The sequence below is a fragment of the Hyperolius riggenbachi genome, chromosome 5, assembly GCF_040937935.1.
Source record: "Hyperolius riggenbachi isolate aHypRig1 chromosome 5, aHypRig1.pri, whole genome shotgun sequence".
Lineage (NCBI taxonomy): Eukaryota > Metazoa > Chordata > Amphibia > Anura > Hyperoliidae > Hyperolius > Hyperolius riggenbachi.
In genome coordinates, this window is record NC_090650.1 from 96,284,030 (window position 1) to 96,304,296 (window position 20,267).

The 20,267-nt window shown below is 44.0% G+C and overlaps 1 long non-coding RNA gene across 2 annotated transcripts in view; it reads right to left on the reverse strand.

Annotated features, from left to right (window-relative positions):
• Nucleotides 1-2,425: 2,425 nt before the first annotated feature.
• The window catches only part of LOC137519686 (uncharacterized), a 37,279-nt gene continuing 19,437 nt past the window's right edge, over nt 2,426-20,267 (reverse strand). The window contains exon 4 of one of the 2 annotated variants that reach the window (XR_011021082.1): nt 2,426-2,642. This is a non-coding gene — a long non-coding RNA (uncharacterized lncRNA). Of the gene's footprint in view, nt 2,643-13,229; nt 13,500-20,267 lie in introns of those variants that run through there. The other variant, XR_011021083.1, reaches the window with a different exon arrangement.

The following is a 20,267-nucleotide window of genomic DNA, read 5'->3' on the forward strand; positions in this document are numbered from 1 at the left end:
CTATCTCCCCCAAGACTTCAAGGTATAGGAACACTTTTTTCCCTCCACTGTCAAACTCTTGAACTCTTTCCACAACCCCCCCCACCCCCCACACAAACACACACTTTGGTCACCCTCTCTTTTCTCCCCCCCAGGCTGCGGCCATTGATGCTGCAACCCAGCGACTGTTACATTTATTGTTAACCTGTTTTTATTGCTTTGTTGTACCACAGCTGCCATTATTGTTAAAGAGGAGCTGTTAGGTATAGGGTCTCAGAGAGAAAAAACACATACAGTGGTGTGAAAAACTATTTGCCCCCTTCCTGATTTCTTATTCTTTTGCATGTTTGTCACACTTAAATGTTTCTGCTCATCAAAAACCGTTAACTATTAGTCAAAGATAACATAATTGAACACAAAATGCAGTTTTAACTGATGGTTTTTATTATTTAGTGAGAAAAAAAAACTCAAAACCTACATGGCCCTGTGTGAAAAAGAAATTGCCCCCTGAACCTAATAACTGGTTGGGCCACCCTTAGCAGCAATAACTGCAATCAAGCGTTTGCGATAACTTGCAACGAGTCTTTTACAGCGCTCTGGAGGAATGTTGGGCCACTCATCTTTGCAGAATTGTTGTAATTCAGCTTTATTTGAGGGTTTTCTAGCATGAACCGCCTTTTTGAGGTCATGCCACAACATCTCAATAGGATTCAGGTCAGGACTTTGACTAGGCCACTCCAAAGTCTTCATTTTGTTTTTCTTCAGCCATTCAGAGGTGGATTTTCTGGTGTGTTTTGGGTCATTGTCCTGCTGCAGCACCCAAGATCGCTTCAGCTTGAGTTGACGAACAGAAGGCCGGACATTCTCCTTCAGGATTTTTTGGTAGACAGTAGAATTCATGGTTCCATCTATCACAGCAAGCCTTCCAGGTCCTGAAGCAGCAAAACAACCCCAGACCATCACACTACCACCACCATATTTTACTGTTGGTATGATGTTCTTTTGCTGAAATGCTGTGTTACTTCTACGCCAGATGTAACGGGACACGCACCTTCCAAAAAGTTCAACTTTTGTCTCGTCGGTCCACAAGGTATTTTCCCAAAAGTCTTAGCAATCCTTGAGATGTTTTTTTAGCAAAATTGAGACGAGCCTTAATGTTCTTTTTTGCTTAAAAGTGGTTTGTGCCTTGGATATCTGCCATGCAGGCCTTTTTTGCCCAGTCTCTTTCTTATGGTGGAGTCGTGAACACTGACATTAATTGAGGCAAGTGAGGCCTGCAGTTCTTTAGATGTTGTCCTGGGGTCTTTTGTGGCCTCTCGGATGAGTTTTCTCTGCGCTCTTGGGGTAATTTGGGTCGGCCGGCCACTCCTGGGAAGGTTCATCACTGTTCCATGTTTTTGCCATTTGTGGATAATGGCGTTCACTGTGGTTCGCTGGAGTCCCAAAGCTTTAGAAATGGCTTTATAACCTTTACCAGACTGGAAGATCTCAATTACAGTACTTTTGTTCTCATTTGTTCCTGAATTTCTTTGGATGTCTAGCTTTTGAGGTGCTTTTGGTCTACTTCTCTGTGTCAGATAGCTCCTATTTAAGTGATTTCTTGATTGAAACAGGTGTGGCAGTAATCAGGCCTGGGGGTGACTACAGAAATTGAACTCAGGTGTGATAAACCACAGTTAAGTTATTTTTTAACAAGGGGGGCAATCACTTTTTCACACAGGGCCATGTAGATTTGGAGTTTTTTTTCTCACTAAATAATAAAAAACATCATTTAAAACTGCATTTTGTGTTCAATTATGTTATCTTTGACTAATAGTTAATGGTTTTTGATGAGCAGAAACATTTAAGTGTGACAAACATGCAAAAGAATAAGAAATCAGGAAGGGGGCAAATAGTTTTTCACACCACTGTATATCAGTAGCTAAACATTGGCTGTACTTACATTACATATGCATTTCACTGTCCACATTTGGATTTCACAGAATTTTTATATAGTATTTGCAGAGAATGATGCTCCTGACAGCTCATGGCAGGTTCCATGTTTGTCTGTCTCCTATGAAGCCAAATGTGTGGTCATGTCCTCCCTGCTTCCTGATGATTCACTCACACAAAAGATCCGTAATGAATAACACTACTGTGCAGTGAATATTAATTAGCCATGTGGCTAGGAACAATAGCGGGCTCCTGCAGTGTACTCTGCCCAGAGATTTTTCACTGCTACTCTGTTGTAACTTGAGCCTGTACTTTCTCACTAGCAGCAGAGGGGAGTACCCAAGCAGCCCCAGAATGCTTTGCAGTATGGTATGCGGCCTCTCGTCCTTTTGAGAGCTTGGGTCTAACAGCTTTGCTGATAAGCACACATTAAAAGTAAGAGAGATTTTTAACTTCAGTATTGCCTTTTTGGCTTCCTTCTAAACTGTTTAACACAGGAGAATAGAGGTTTAAATTAGCTTTTGCAGCCTGACAGTTACTCTTTAATCTGTTTTTGTCTTCCTCCTACTTTGTGCCCTATATGTTTCATGTATGTGCCAAAAACAATAACGGGCATGACCCAGTCATGCTTGGCGAATAAAACCGATTCTGATTCTACTCTCCTTCTCTCTCCTTGGTGCCCAGAGGTGCTCCAGATCTTTTGGATTTTTGAAGAAAGCTCCTGGCAGCTCCTAAGCGGAAAAAAACAGACAGTAAAAGTCAGCTATGAGTAAAAGGTAATGTCACATACTGTATATTTGAAGTCCATGTAAGAAAAGCTTTGCTTTGAAATGAAATTTCACTTTTGGATATCACAGCTACCTTTGCATATCTAAAACTGTCGTGAAACTCATATGGCAATTTTTCACAACCATGAAATCTGTCCGTCTTTGCCCAGTGATACTGGTAATTTGCATATTCCTGTACGAATAATTAGCTGGTCAGAGCCAGAAACATCAAGGCTGTTCCTGCTATACACCTGAAGTAATCAGAAAACCCTGCTGCACACTTCAGGCATTTCCCCATTAGGTATGCTGTGGGATGGCTGCCTGGTTTTTTCCTCACTACATAAAGCAGAGGCAAAAAAAGCTGAAATAATCTTTGCAAACATCATTATAATGTATAAATCTTAAATGAGGGGATTGCTTGTTTTTTCCAACAAATGTGAAATTTCACATTACTGTGAAAATCAAATAGAGAAAAGGGAAGTCTAGACAGCCTATAGATTCCTACGCTGTCTTTGATAGATAATATTCTATTACGTAAAGATGTGAATCCTGTAAATCATGCACTGAGGCTGAAATTAATAGCGAGGAATTGTGAATGGTTGCTTGGAGACGGAGCCCAGAAGTACCTTGTATGGAACAATATAAGTGGGAGTTGTTACTAAAATCATAACATGACAAACAAAAGTACAATATTTGCTTTCTAGGAAGGACCATGTAGGAATTCAAAGGAAACCTGATGTGAGGCACAGCAGCCATGTGATTAAGCACTGTTTCAAATAGGCACTCCCCACCTCGATCTATATATTAGTTTAAGGGTAATAATAACTAGATCTAGCTACATATGTCACATAACTCTTATGTGGCTCAGCTGGGGAATAGCTGCTTCCATTAGACTAACCATGCAGGTGTTTTCTTCATGGCAAATTGTCTTAAAGGGTAGTAATACCACATTGGACATTATGACATTTTTTTTTCCATATTTTTTATTGGTTTTTCAACAGTAAACATTGAATATACAAGAAACAACATTTGTTAACTTATTTTTCAGACATTACCGTTAGTTGTTTTAACCTTTCCATATGTCTATGTCAACAAATAACAATCAATCAGTATGACCTGAATATTTGTTAGTACAACATGAAATTTCAGAGAAAGAAATTATGATAGAGTAACATAAAGCGTCTGGTCTGTAGGCTAAGCCTTTCGACCGGGTGATAGAAGTATCTATCTATATCTTCTTCTGCATCTAGGTGGAGTAAGGTAGTCCTTTGCTTGAGGTGTTCGTAGAGCAAATTCTAGCCTTGTCCTGAGTTTACTTATATTGAAAGGTAGAGGTAGGGATCTCAGTCTCTAGCCTGTTATCAACAGGTAGACTGGGATATGCCTGTGAGATCTGCAATCAGAGGAGAGGGGTGGGTCTGTTGGTGGGGATAAGGCCTCTGGGCGGCGTTATGACATATTTTAATTATTAATATTACTGGGTTTTTTTCTTGGCCTTAAAAGGACCATTATTAAATTGTACAATTTAAAATACATGAAAAAACAACATAAAAAAGTATATTTCTCTCAGAGTAAAATGTGCTATAAATTACTTTCCTCCTATGTTGCTGTCACTTACAGTAGGTAGTAGAAATCTGACAGTATGGACAGGTTTTGGACTAGTCCATCTCCTCATAGGGGAGAGGGGGGGGGGTCTGCATTTTTGAATAGATCCTTTCCAAAGAGGGCTTTTGTAAAGACTACATTAGATACTGGGAATCCTCCATGAAGATATGGACTAGTAAAAAAACATGTCAGTTCAGCCAGATTTCTACTAACTACTAGTGTTGGGCGAACAGTGTTCGCCACTGTTCGGGTTCTGCAGAACATCACCCTGTTCGGGTGATGTTCGAGTTCGGCCGAACACCTGACGGTGCTCGGCCAAACCGTTCGGCCATATGGCCGAACTAAGAGCGCATGGCCGAACGTTCCCCGAACGTTCGGCTAGCGCTGTGATTGGCCGAACGGGTCACGTGGTTCGGACCCGAACGCGCTCTGATTGGCCGAACTGTCACGTGGTTCGGGTAAATAAATACCCGAACTACGTCATATCTCCGCCATTTGTCTGTGGGTTTAGCTTTGGGTAGGCAGGCAGGGTAGTTCGCGCTCCAGCCACGCTAGCCAGGGTCCCCCCCAGTCATTGTGTGTCACTGCTGGGAACAGTAGTACACCGCTCGTTCAGCCACACTATATAGCATTCTGTGTACTGTTCTGTGTCTGCTGGGAACAGTGGTACACCGCTCGTTCAGCCACACTATATAGCATTCTGTGTACTGTTCTGTGTCTGCTGGGAACAGTGGTACACCGCTCGTTCAGCCACACTATATAGCATTCTGTGTACTGTTCTGTGTCTGCTGGGAACAGTAGTACACCGCTCGTTCAGCCACACTATATAGCATTCTGTGTACTGTTCTGTGTCTGCTGGGAACAGTAGTACACCGCTCGTTCAGCCACACTATATAGCATTCTGTGTACTGTTCTGTGTCTGCTGGGAACAGTAGTACACCGCTCGTTCAGCCACACTATATAGCATTCTGTGTACTGTTCTGTGTCTGCTGGGAATAGTGGTACACCGCTCGTTCAGCCACACTATATAGCATTCTGTGTACTGTTCTGTGTCTGCTGGGAACAGTAGTACACCGCTCGTTCAGCCACACTATATAGCATTCTGTGTACTGTTCTGTGTCTGCTGGGAACAGTAGTACACCGCTCGTTCAGCCACACTATATAGCATTCTGTGTACTGTTCTGTGTCTGCTGGGAACAGTAGTACACCGCTCGTTCAGCCACACTATATAGCATTCTGTGTACTGTTCTGTGTCTGCTGGGAACAGTAGTACACCGCTCGTTCAGCCACACTATATAGCATTCTGTGTACTGTTCTGTGTCTGCTGGGAATAGTGGTACACCGCTCGTTCAGCCACACTATATAGCATTCTGTGTACTGTTCTGTGTCTGCTGGGAACAGTAGTACACCGCTCGTTCAGCCACACTATATAGCATTCTGTGTACTGTTCTGTGTCTGCTGGGAACAGTAGTACACCGCTCGTTCAGCCACACTATATAGCATTCTGTGTACTGTTCTGTGTCTGCTGGGAATAGTGGTACACCGCTCGTTCAGCCACACTATATAGCATTCTGTGTACTGTTCTGTGTCTGCTGGGAACAGTGGTACACCGCTCGTTCAGCCACACTATATAGCATTCTGTGTACTGTTCTGTGTCTGCTGGGAACAGTGGTACACCGCTCGTTCAGCCACACTATATAGCATTCTGTGTACTGTTCTGTGTCTGCTGGGAACAGTGGTACACCGCTCGTTCAGCCACACTATATAGCATTCTGTGTACTGTTCTGTGTCTGCTGGGAACAGTAGTACACCGCTCGTTCAGCCACACTATATAGCATTCTGTGTACTGTTCTGTGTCTGCTGGGAACAGTAGTACACCGCTCGTTCAGCCACACTATATAGCATTCTGTGTACTGTTCTGTGTCTGCTGGGAACAGTAGTACACCGCTCGTTCAGCCACACTATATAGCATTCTGTGTACTGTTCTGTGTCTGCTGGGAATAGTGGTACACCGCTCGTTCAGCCACACTATATAGCATTCTGTGTACTGTTCTGTGTCTGCTGGGAATAGTGGTACACCGCTCGTTCGCCACTGTATAGCATTGTGCTCTGTGTCGCTGCTGGGAATAGTGGTACACCGCTCACCCGTCACTGTATAGCATTGTGCTCTGTGTCGCTGCTGGGAATAGTGGTACACCGCTCACCCGTCACTGTATAGCATTGTGCTCTGTGTCGCTGCTGGGAATAGTGGTACTGTATAGCATTTCTGTACTGCCACTGTACTGCTGCCAGTCAGCGTGTACTGTAAGGATAAGTGAAATGAGGAAGAAATCCGGTGAAAGAGGGAGGGGCAAGGGAAGAGGTGTTTCCCCTGACGGTTCACGTACAGGCCACAGGGGAGCACCCAAGAAAACCCACTCAATACCGCCCATGTTGTCCAGGACAACAACCCTCACAAATCCAAAAGAACAGGACCAGATAATTACTTGGATGACCTCTCAAGCGTCCAGCAGTGGGTTAAGCAGCACCAGCACATCACGCACGAGGTCCGAGTCCTCAGCCAGTTACAAGGAGCCAGTGGGCACAAAGCTGACACAACCGGCAGCGACACCACGCACACAACTGCCAGATAACCAGTCCGATGAATTACCTCAGGACACAATGGGGTATTCGCAGGAGCTATTCCCAGCCCAACAAACTTCCACCTTTCAAAGGTCAATGGAGGAACAGCCAGAAATGTTGTGCCTGGATTCACAACCGTTAACTGTGGGAAATGCACCGCGCACTGAAATACAAGGCGAGTCCGAAGAGGACTCGGAAACCCAAATCCCAGAGCAATTTGGGCAGGAGGGGTTGCAATTGCAGGAGGTCGGCCGACAAGATCTGGAAGACGACGTTGGAGTGTGCTGCGCAGAGGTTGTTGTGGGGAGCTCTACTCCACGGCGGTGGCCCACAATGACATATGACGAGTTTGAGGAGATGGAAGAGGAGGGTATGGACAATGTGGACAGAGACCCAGATTTTGTTTGTGAACGAGAACATCGCCGTCGTAGCAGCAGCACAGATGAGTCTGTTGAAGAACACACTGCTGCACGAGTTCGCCTTGTGCCACAAGGTAGGCGGCGCGCAATTTCAGGCACCACAAGCGTGGAAGTTCAAGTGAGAGGCAAAAGAGGAGCAAACAGAAATCGCCAGCAAGGAGGCAGGTGCTCCAAAGTCTGGGCTTTCTTTGAAGACTGCACTGAGGATGTTACCATGGCGATTTGCAAGGTGTGCAAGACCCGCCTGAGCAGGGGGAAAAATATTAACAACCTCTCCACCACCAGCATGAGCCGTCACATGCTATCCAAACATCCCACTCTTTGGGCAAACGCGTCAGGACAGGGTACCAGAAACAACACTGCCTCCCTTGGGTTCACCAGACTCACCACCAGACCCGCCTCAGCAGCAGCAGTAGCCCAGCCATTGCGTGGTTCACAACATTCACAAACATCAGACGACGCTGACACTGTCACTTTCCGGAGTAGTGCTCTTGAGGTCTCCCAGTGTTCATCAAACACAACAACCAACAGCCCTTCCGTGTGCAGCGCTACGGTTCAGTTGTCTGTGTCGGAGATGTTTGAGCGCAAGAGGAAATTGCCAGCAAATGACCCCCGGGCCGTGGCAGTAACAGCCAGCATAGCCAAGCTTCTGGCCTGCGAAATGCTGCCATATCGATTGGTGGAGACAAACAGCTTCAAGGGCATGATGTCAGTGGCCATCCCACGTTACGTGGTTCCCAGCCGCTACCACTTTGCGCGCTCTGCAGTGCCTGAGTTGCATGAGCACGTGGTCAGCAAAATAACCCGAAGCTTGAAGAATGCCGTTGCCTGCAAGGTTCACCTCACCACTGACACCTGGACGAGTGCGTTCGGCCAGGGTCGATACATCTCCCTTACCGCGCACTGGGTGAACCTTGTGGAGCCTGGCAGCGATTCCTCACCTGCTACGGCACGGGTGTTGCCCACGCCACAAACAGCTGCACCGCCGTCCCTCCCACTGGATAACAGCAGCACCTACCTCTCTGACTCCTTCTCCTCCAACGCATCTCAAAGCTGTACCTCATCCGGAAACGCTAACCCAGCAGCAGTAGGATCGTGGAAGCAGTGCAGCACAGCTGTTGGCATGCGTCAGCAAGCGTTGCTGAAGCTAATCTGCCTTGGGGATAAGCAGCACACAGGGGAGGAAATTTGGAGGGGAATAAAGGAACAGACGGATTTGTGGCTGGCACCGCTGGACCTGAAACCGGGCATGGTTGTGTGTGATAATGGGAGTAATCTCATTCGCGCTTTAAGGTTGGCTAAGCTGACACACATCCCTTGCCTGGCGCACGTGATGAACCTAGTAGTTCAGCGGTTCCTGAGGACATACCCAGGCGTGCCCGATCTGCTGTTGAAGGTGCGTCGAGTGTCCAAACATTGTAGAAATTCCAGTACTGCTTCGGGGGCACTCGCCAAGATGCAGGAGCGCTTCAATCTCCCCCACCATCGCTTGCTGTGTGATGTCCCTACGCGCTGGAATTCTACGCTGCACATGCTAGCCCGCTTTTGCGAGCAGAAGAGTGCAGTGGTCCAGTACATGACGGCGCAGTACCGAGGCGCATCCGGCCAGCTGCCAAGCTTCTGTGGATCCGATTGGGCCAACATGTTGGACCTCTGCCAAGTCCTCCAAAATTTTGAGCAATCCACGTTGCTTGTGAGCAGTGACAACTCTTCAGTCAGCATTACCATACCACTGCTGTGTTTACTGAAGAGGTCGATGTTAAAAATCAAGGAAACAGCTGTCATGATGCAACTGGGGGAATCTGAAGGAGAAAACGATCAGCGTGATGGTACCAACATCAGGCCATCCGCCTCAGGGAACGCTGGCCCCAGCAGCTATGACGAAGAAGAGGAGGAGGAACAGCTGGAGTTGGAGCAGGAATTTCATGCCACCACTGACGAGGGCCAGAGCGGTGCACGTTGGACTTCCACAATTCAACGCGAATGGTCAGCAGAAGCAGACCAGGAGGAAGGTGACGACTATGATGCATCACAACAACTATCACAACGCTCACAAGAGGATGATGAGGATTCTGGTAGGACTCTGGCACACATGGCTCAATTCATGCTAGACTGCATTGAACGTGACCCACGCATTGTGCGCATTCTGGACAACACCAATTACTGGGTTTATACCCTTCTGGATCCACGGTACAAACACAATGTTCCAAAACTGCTTGAAGAAAGAGTCAGACAGGTCAAAATGGAAGAATACCAGCAGGCCCTTGTGGAGACTTTAGAGAGGAGATTGACATCCTCCCCCTCCTCTAGCCAGTTGTACGCAGACAGACTGACTTCCGCAAACCCAGGACGACCAGGAGGGCAGCAAACAACGCAAGCCGCAGCTAGTACCCAAAAGGGAATGGTATCGGCAGTGTCCTTGGAGTGGGAAAATTTTCTGACACCCATGCAGCCGCAGCCCACTGAACAGCAAGCGTGCAGATCCACCTCCAACACCGATCGCCTGGAGAAGATGGTCAAGGACTACATGTCAGATGGCGTAGCTGTGTCGAACCATCCATCTGCACCCTTCAACTATTGGGTATCGAAGCTAGACACCTGGCACGAACTGGCAATGTACGCAATAGAGGTGCTGGCTTGCCCGGCAGCCAGCGTTATGTCGGAACGCTGTTTCAGTGCTGCCGGAGGCATCGTCACAGATCGGCGTATCCGCCTCTCTACAGAAAATGCAGACCGTCTGACTCAAATTAAAATGAATCAATCCTGGATTGGAAATGACCACGCAACACTCCAGGACCCCAACCAAGTAACATGACCAATGAACATCTGGGATGGTGTTGCGTTTCCGGGCCCTGTTTATTGAACCTCTCATCTGTATTACATTTATGACTGCATGGCGGCAAAAAGCATTGCTGCTATATCCGCACGCTTTTTGTCCACATGCAAGGCCTGGGTTGTTGTGTCTCACAAAGCGTGGCCTTCTCCTCCTGCGCCTGCTCCTGTTCCATCACGTCTGCTGCTGCTGGGTTAGCGTTGCCGCGTGGTCCCTGTTTATTGAACCACTTATCTTTATTACATTTATGACTGCATGGCGGTACAAAGCATGCTATCCGCACGCTTCTTGCCCTCATGCAAGGCCTGGGTTGTTGTGTCTCACAAAGCGTGGCCTTCTCCTCCTGCGCCTGCTCCTGTTCCATCACGTCTGCTGCTGCTGGGTTAGCGTTGCCGCGTGGTCCCTGTTTATTGAACCACTTATCTTTATTACATTTATGACTGCATGGCGGTACAAAGCATGCTATCCGCACGCTTCTTGCCCTCATGCAAGGCCTGGGTTGTTGTGTCTCACAAAGCGTGGCCTTCTCCTCCTGCGCCTCCTCCTGTTCCATCACGTCTGCTGCTGCTGGGTTAGCGTTGCCGCGTGGTCCCTGTTTATTGAACCACTTATCTTTATTACATTTATGACTGCATGGCGGTACAAAGCATGCTATCCGCACGCTTCTTGCCCTCATGCAAGGCCTGGGTTGTTGTGTCTCACAAAGCGTGGCCTTCTCCTCCTGCGCCTGCTCCTGTTCCATCACGTCTGCTGCTGCTGGGTTAGCGTTGCCGCGTGGTCCCTGTTTATTGAACCACTTATCTTTATTACATTTATGACTGCATGGCGGTACAAAGCCTGCTATCCGCACGCTTCTTGCCCTCATGCAAGGCCGGGGTTGTTGTGTCTCACAAAGCGTGGCCTTCTTCTCCTCCTGCGCCACCCTCCTCCTGTTCCATCACGTGTGCTGCTGCTGGGTTAGCGTTACCGGTCCCTTTTCCTGGAACCTCTTATATGTATTACATTTATGACTGCATGCCGACAAAAAACATGTTACCTGTGCAAAGAAAACAGACATTTCCCGCATTTAAAAGACAGTTTTCCCTTTGAAACTTTAAAATCGATTTTCTCAAAAACTATAAGCTCTTTTTGCTAATTTTTTTTTCCTCTTGTACCCACTCCCAAGGTGCACATACCCTGTAAATTTGGGGTATGTAGCATGTAAGGAGGCTTTACAAACCACAAAAGTTCGGGTCCCCATTGACTTCCATTATGTTCGGAGTTCGGGTCGAACACCCGAACATCGCGGCCATGTTCGGCCTGTTCGGCCCGAACCCGAACATCTAGATGTTCGCCCAACACTACTAACTACTGTGAGTGACAGCAACATAGAAAAAAAGTAATTTATTGTTCATTTTGCACTGTAAGATATGTATATATTTGTATATGTTTACATATATTTTACAATTTAAAATTTTTCATGATAGTGGTCCTTTAAAGCAAACCTGTTTGCAAATTAAAAACTTCTAGATTTACTTTGGGATCCACAAGAGGTTTTCTCCATCTTCATCTGCCAGACTGTTCAAGTGCTGAGATCGCCGAAGCTCGAAGACCCGTGGCCACACTGTGCCTGTGCAATAGTACGGACTTGTACAGGTTTCGACATAAAAAGCCAAGCCCAATCAGGTCCTTGCAAGTGCATGTGTGCGAGTCATCGATAAGGGCTTGGTGGCGGTCTTTGAGGGGATGCAGGACTGGAACAGGACGGTGAAGGAAGATGGGGAGGCTTCCCTCTATTAAGGTAAGTACCCCTTTGAGCATTTTTCCCTATAGATGTAGTTGTGGCCAAAAAGAGTTATTTATGTTGATTGATACATTGAGACTAAAAACAGTACAGTACTAAAAAAAAGTATAGTAAAAACGGCTCTTACCAATGAATCACCGCAACAATCCGCCGCTCTAGCAGGTCACGCCACTCTGTCCTCGCCGCAGGTCCCTCTCTCTGCCGTCTCTATGACGGCAGAGTTGTGCAAGCAGGTCAGGAGCCACTTTCATTGGCTCCTGCCACTGTCAATCAATGTAAGCCAATGGGATTGGCTTACAGTGATGACAGGTTCAGGAGCCAATTAAATCATCTCCTGAACGGCTCACAAAGTTCTGTCGTCATATAGATGGCAGGGCGAGTGATCTGCGGCGGGGAGACAGCAGCACGACCGGCGTTAGTGGTGGGAATGCGCAGCAACCATTATTGAAATCTACATCCTGTCAGATCCACACAGCCACAGGCAGGATATAGTTTTCAACTGCGTCATTCTGGAACCAGTTAAAAAAAATTGAACATGGTTTTGATTTTTTTAACACAGTTCTTGCTTGGTAAGTTATTATGTTGATACACAAATATTTTCTCATGAATTATTTTGGTTTAACTAAAGTACTAAGGTTTTTACAGCCAAGTGGCCTTGAAGTTGCCAGTAGGTTTGAGGAAGAAAAACGCTCCCAGTTCTTCAACCACTAAAGGGCACAGTCTGAAGAAGAAAGATGGGATCAATTCTCTCTTAGTACCTGTCTACACATTTACTAACTGTGTCCATAAGGGTTTCAAAGCTGCATATATTTTGACAGCTACTGGTTACCGTTGGATGGAGGAACCAAATGTGGACAGGTGGCCATGCACTGTTTCTCACACTTCCATCACAGTAACGATTTTGGTTTCCAATGAAAAGGTAATTGTACATCCTCTAAGCATGGTATTTTGCCATTAAAGTTACTATTGAAATACCTGAGAAAGCATGTCCCAATTAAATTTTTTCATTTGTTTTACCACAAATGAAACCTAAGGTTTTGCTGGGAAAACAAGTTAAAAAAAAAAGACAGATGGTAGGATTACAGTGGTGTTTATGTGATTATCAAACCCATGTCTCAATCTACAATATGCTTTTCTACTAGGTCAATTAGTAAAGGTTTAACAACTTAAAATGACAGTGAGCAAACCCCTATTTAAAGCAATCCTGTGAGATTAATTGGTAAAAAAAAAATCAGATACTTACCTTGGTAGAGAGAAGCCTCTGGGTCTTTCAGAGGCTTCCTGTGTCCTCCTCCCAACCACCAATCCAGTGATGTGACCCTCAGAAATATGTGAGTGAGCGCTGCTGCATTTCTGGCTTCACGCTACTGAGCAGGTTCGGGCCTTCTGTACCTGTGCAGTGTGGCCAAACTCCATTAACAAGCCCTTGTCAACGGGCTTTGGGTGGTCCCAGGACTGGAACATGGTCCTTTTTAATATTTCAAACAGAACCCCTGACTAAGCAGGTGGCCTAAAAGTCCAGAAGAGGGGGGAGGATGCCTTTCAGCACTGTGGAGTACCTAACAAAAGACATAGGAGCAAAATTGCTTGTGGTCCGGTATTAGTCATGGAGAGAATCTGAAGACATAACAACAAAAGTTGTTTAGGTGATACCTTTATTGACTAAATGTACAAGATTCCTTTGCAAGCTTTTGAAACTTTAAGTTTCTTCTTCAGGCATGTTTCAGAACTGGATCAGAACCATACAAAATACTGTCCAGTATTTTGTATGGTTCTGATCCAGTTCTGAACCATTGCCTGAAGAAGAAGAAGAAACTTAAAGTTTCGAAAGCTTGCAAAGGAATCTTGTAGTTAGTCATTAAAGGTATCACCTAAACAACTTTTGTTGTTAGGTCTTCGGATAGTAGCAAAAGTCTCCCCCTTCCCAAGCAATGTACCATAGTCACCTCCTGACCATTCTCTTGCTACAACATTTAGATAACTGGGATTTTAGACAGAAAAACAGGAGCCATAAACAAGTTTGGGTGCCATAACAGGAACAAAATGAAAAGCGTACGTGGAATATAGTAACTGGCACAGTACATCAAGAATGCTTTTAAGCTTTTCACTAGTGTGGTGTCAGAAGGCATTCAGAGAAGATTCTTGTGTGCAGCACACAGTATCTGCCAGCAGAGGGCACAAACATGCATAAACAGAGTAATGACAAACTCAAACAAGCAATAAATCGTCTGCACACCACTGTATAAAATCAAAAAGCAATTTTCAGCAAAGAGATAATAGAGTGCTACATTCCCCATCCCCCACCCAAAATAACAAGAACAAAACAATTAAGGGACATGGTATGTGACACACACACACACACACCCACACGCACGCACGCACGCACGCACGCACACACACGCACATACACACACACTATGGGATATATATGTGTGGAGTACCTTTTTATCCAATCTGAATATGTCAGTGTCTGGGATTTCCTAAATGGGGGGATCCACTAACTCTCCTAAATGTGAAACAGCTCAGTCCAGACATAAGTCACTCAACCAGTTCCTACTCTCACTGGTGGATACATTTATATGGTGTCTGATTTGCTATACATATATCATGATGGTAAAGGAACAGCTACTGTACACTTTAAGCAATCACTGTGAAAAGCATCTAAATACAGTAATATCTGTAACCATCAGAATACTTACATTCATATAGTAATAAAAAAAATAACTGGGCAAGGATGCTGCTATAGATATTAGCACATTTCTACTCCCATATGTATAATGTGGATGTGATGCAATGACTGCCAATAACATAAACAGGTGGCAACACAGCAACAGTATGTGTAATGTGGCTGTGATACAAAATGGCCAATAATATTAATAGCAGGTGGCAGCACAGCGTATGATAATGTCAAAGAATGAAAATGCAATGAACCATAAATATAAATGCCCAGTCAAATCAAAATGATTGCCAAGTAGTCACAAAAAGTTCCCAAAAGAGACTCAAACGCATGGTCAGATTTTAGGCAAGGCCACAAAGACAATGGCCTAGGGTACCAGGAAGCAAGGGTTGGGCAGCAGGCTGGCACACTCATGCAGTCAAGCTGCCAAACATGTGAACCACAGGGGTCAGGCAAGTGTCTAGGACTCGGGGCATGGAGGAGCAGCAAACGGGGAGTTTACTGTCCATGACCCGAGCTTTAACTATAGCATCACCAAGGTCATCGGGTACCTGTTAATGATACAATTTTACCGAACGATTAACCTTCCAATCTAACAATTGTGATGAGAAGTAAATGATCATAAAGTATGGATTGGAGCCATAAATTGATTAAAAGTTATAACCAATCTGCTTATTTCAGATGGAATTGATCCACAAAATAAATGAATAATTCTGGGATGCATAAAACGGGAAGTTAAATTTTGAGATGCTAGTATACTTTTCCCTCAGTATAAATCACTTGGGAGGGTACATCTGGAGCATGGGATACAGTTTTGGGCACCACACTATAGAAAGGACATTGACCTTCTAGAATGGGTACAAGACAGGTAACAAAATTAATCAGAGGGATGGAAGATCTTTCTTATCAGTTGGACAAACTGGGCTTATTTAGCTTGGAAAAAAGGCGACTGAGAGGTGACATGATTAACATGTATAAGTACAACAGAGGGCAATACAAAAGCTTGGCAGATTAGTTTTTTGTCCCTAAGGTTGTACAGCGGACAAGGTTGTTTCTGTTAGTTCAATAATGCAGAGAAGTGGCTGCCTGTACCTCTGCTGGTTTCTTATGCAGTCCGGAAGCTGACATAAAGTCCTGAAATTCAGCTTTGAAAGTTTCCCAGTTGGTAGCCAGGTCACCAGACATCTTCATCTCAGATGGTGGTGGTATTGTGTTTGCATACATGGTTGCTTGAATACTGAGTTCTATTCTGTATACTGAAGGCTTCTTTTCCAGCTGGATGATTGGATGGTGTGTGTATTTCAGACTTCTGACACCATGTTTCTGTTAGTTCAATAATGCAGAGAAGGTGCAGATTGCAAATCAACTCAGTCAGAGCTGCTTTATTCATGCTGCTAGTCTTGTAAGAAGCAAGGAAGTTACAACAACAAAGTACTTCCTGTGATGACATCTATAAACAAATGTCATCTATTTAGAATGGGGGTCCTTCACAGTAATGGTTGTTAAGATCTGCTAAACAGTTTGCACGGCTTTGTGAATCAAGCCCTATATCTGCAATTAAGCAGGGCTTGGATGCTTTCCTTGCATTGAAGGGTATCCACGGCTATAATTACTAGGTAATTTCTGGGAGAGTTGATCCAGGGATTTATTTGACCGCCATCTGAAGTCGGGAAGGAATTTTTCCCTTTTTAAGTCCATTTGGCCCAGGTCTTGTAACATTTTTACCCTGGATCAATGGGAATATGTGTGAGTTTAGGACAGTATTTTTTTTCTTTCTGGTTGGACTTGATCGATAGATGTCTTTTTTTCACCCAAACTATGTTAAGACAATTGACAAATCAATCATTTGTAGTCGATTGGCACCCTCAACATTGATTACTGGGATCAATTAGTGTGTGTGTGTGTATGTGGGTGGGGTGGGGGCTTCTGCTGATCAGGGACAGCTGGTGATAGTGTCCTTGGGCGTACAGAACCCTTTAAGAATCTCAAGTCTGTAGATACAGAGTACTTCCTTTGCTTCTGGAAACTTGTCCACATACAATATATTTTTATGGCACAAATATAAAGTGAATTATACAGTCTTTACTGTACAATCTTCCCAAATCTATGTATTAGAAAGGAAAACTAAGTGAATATACTGACTGGCTGATCGTAACGCCATTGACCGGCTTCACTGAGGCATCAGTACACAGATGAAGTCGGAGCTGCCTCCTCCCTTTTCATACTAATCAGGTACCTATGCAGGACCAGCCCATCATGAGCCACCTATGCAGGACCAGCCCATCATGAGCCAATGCTGCAGAGCCTGTAGAAGGCATATATACGGGCAGCACGGTGGCGTAGCGGTTAGCGCTCTCCCCTTGCAGCGCTGGGTCCCTGATTCGAATCCCAGCCTGGTCAACATATGCAAGGAGTTTGTATGTTCTCCCCGTGTCTGTGTGGGTTTCCTCCGGGCACCCCGGTTTCCTCCCACATCCCAAAAACATACAGAAAAATTAATTGGCTTCTCCTTAAAATTGGCCCTAGACTGCAATACATACACTACACTACATAGACATAGGACTATAGTAGGGATTAGATTGTGAGCTCCTCTGAGGGACAGTTAGTGACAAGACTATATTCTCTGTGCAGCGCTGCGTAAGATGTTGGCGCTATATAAATACTTAATAATAATAATAATAATAATAATAATAATATGTAAGGGACTCACCTTCTGTTCGCTCCCACGACGGTTTCGGACCCTCTGAGAGCCAGCTTGGGTGGATGACTTCTGCTGTGCACGGCTAGGACTTCCTACAGATGAGGGGGTGTGGCTTGTCCCTACTCTTATTCTCTTAGATAGTGCCTCTAGTGGTGTAGAGTATGTACTGCAGGTTTGGCTGCAGTATAGCTGGATTTCTGTGGATTATCTGTGTACGAGCTTTAGCCTAATTTTGGACTGTGTTATTGGATTGTTTCTGTAATTGACTTGCTCTGGTACTGTGATTATCAGACATTTTTAAGCATAGGATCCAACCTGGCATTTTCCGGGAACTGGAACACAAGCAGAATGCAAATTCCCAATCTGTGCCATTTTTTCTGGACACCATACACAAATCAGATGCCGAAATAATGAAAATGAATACAAATGTGTGCACCCATTCACACCAGGCATCTCAAACAGACAGCATATATGACAATGACCTGCTTTTCCACCTCTGGACAGCACCATGTTGGGGAGGAGCATACCAGGAGATATCTATTTAAAATAAAATGCCAACTATACATTATTTGTGTAGAGGACCCAATATTTGCAGTGTAAGAGCACCCTGCACTGTATGATAGAGGACACCCAGACCAGAAGAATGTCCAGAAGACCAAAATTTCTAAACATATCTGTACAGACCACTGTTGCGTGTTTATTTTCACCAAAGTCATTTTCGCATTGAAAAGAGCATTTCCAATTTCGAGAAAATTCGCAAAAACTCAAAAATCATTATTTTTACTGCAAAAACGTGGAAAATCTTTATTTTTACAGTGAAAACTGAAAATATTTATTTTAGTGGGAAAAATGCATGAAAAGCTGTGAAAATCACAAACTTATTACAAAATAAATTTAACCTCATTTGCGCGAAAATTAAGCGTGTCGTCATTTTCGCTCATCACTGGTACAGATTCCAATCCGCCTCAAAAAAAAAAGTTGACATCACATCCATTTCAGTTTGATTAGCTGTACACCAAAACTGGAACAAAACTGATACAAAATATGTGAAAATGTTTAGAATGGATCAAAATGGATCAGTTAAAGTGGAAAACAGAATGGTGGGGAAAGTATAAGTTTTGAATTTGGTGTACTGTGGACCATGCATATCGGCCATGTACAGTATTTTATATATCACCCAGGATCTACAAACACGTTTGATTGAATTATATTGCAGTTCTCAATATGGCAAGGACCACAGTCATAAAATTACCAAGTGCAATCTGTTTAAAGGTTAAATAATTGCATGAAAATGTCACAAGAAAATCAATAAGAGCATTGTCAACAACCCACCTTCCTTTGGCTTGAATATGAGACGTCAAAAGGAAGAAAAAAATGTATTTCTTTCTCGGCACTTCCAGTGGTGGCATTTTATAACATGTTATTGAAAGGTAACCCGATGTTAGTGGGTGACTTGTGCTCATTGTTGCGGGTTATAAAACTGCTCTGTTACCTTCAGAAAGCGTTTGTTATTTTTACCTCCTGGCTTTTTTAGCAAGAAGAAAAGTTCCTCCCCAACTATTTTCTCATTTGAATTATGTATAGACAGAAACTGGTTCCATTATCCTAGCTATAAACTTTATAAGACCTTTATCTTGAAAGAAATTTTAAATAGCAGCTCCCCATGACGTATTCTTGTGTAAAGTGAAATTTAACACTTCACTTCAACACTGCAAAGTGCAATTAAAGAGGAACTGTAATGACATATAGTAGAATGCAGTCAATTATTAAGGCTACCCACTTTTAGATTGAATATCCTGGTTTCAGCATCTGAAACACTTACTATATGTATATATTGCCGTATATATTGGTATGTAGCCCCACCCTCCCACTGAGGCTTAGCCTAGGCTATTTATTATGCAGAATTCTCCTTCCCGTAGCCTTCTGGGAGACCAGGCATTAGTTTCACTGGCTTTAGATCTCTCAGTAAACAAACATTAATGCAGAGACCACCTGTCAGTAAGAAAGATGTTGCTGTCTATGATACATTTCAGAAAGTAAATCAGGGAGAGGAAAGATTTTAAGATGGGAAAACACTTATAAATGTATATATAATTTATAAATGAATATTGAAAAAAAAATAGGAACAATGTTATTCCTTATGTTATTTTGACTACAGTTTCTAAAGTAGAATAAAACTCTGACGCAACATTCACAAAAAAATGTTTTCCTACTTTTTACCCATTCAGTTACCATATTTGCTTTTCTACACACCTAATATTGCTTGTTTACAATGACATGGCCCCAAAGTACAGTTTATATGCAATGAAAGCAGCCATTGCATTGTATTCATACAGTAGATTTTAATACATAAATACAGCAGCTATCTAGTGAAAATTTCTCATCTGTCTATGCTTGTCAGCTCAGTACAGTTCCATTTCAGTTCCGTGGCTGGCTGTAACTAATTGTAACAACAGAGGAATGTAAACAAAAGATAATGTTATCTTCTCTTCGGATGTGGATCACAAGCTGAAGGAGCTTTCCACTGCAGAACAAAGTGCTGTGTTTAACTGTTTGAATGCTGTGAATGCTTTGTGAATGTACGTTTAAGGCTGTAAATAATCTTTTAGAGCAAAGAAGAAATGCTGAGTTTCAGACCACTTTCATGGCAAACATTATTTCAATTTCCGTACCCTTTTTGATACCTAAAAAATAGTAGAACATAAATGATCCTGCAAACCTGGCCTAGGTTTATTTATAATTGCCTGCTCTGTGATAGCAAAGGTTTGCCGCATAGATGTATCTTGTCTGCATACTTCTTCTACATTGAGCGGTGTACAAAGTATTATAACCAGAGAAAACCGCATAACATTGCTCTACAGAAGCTCCTATTTTTCAACCATGACAGGTGTTCTTTAAAGACTCAGGTCTGCTAAGTTATGCTGTAATAAGGGGAAAGTATAGCATACA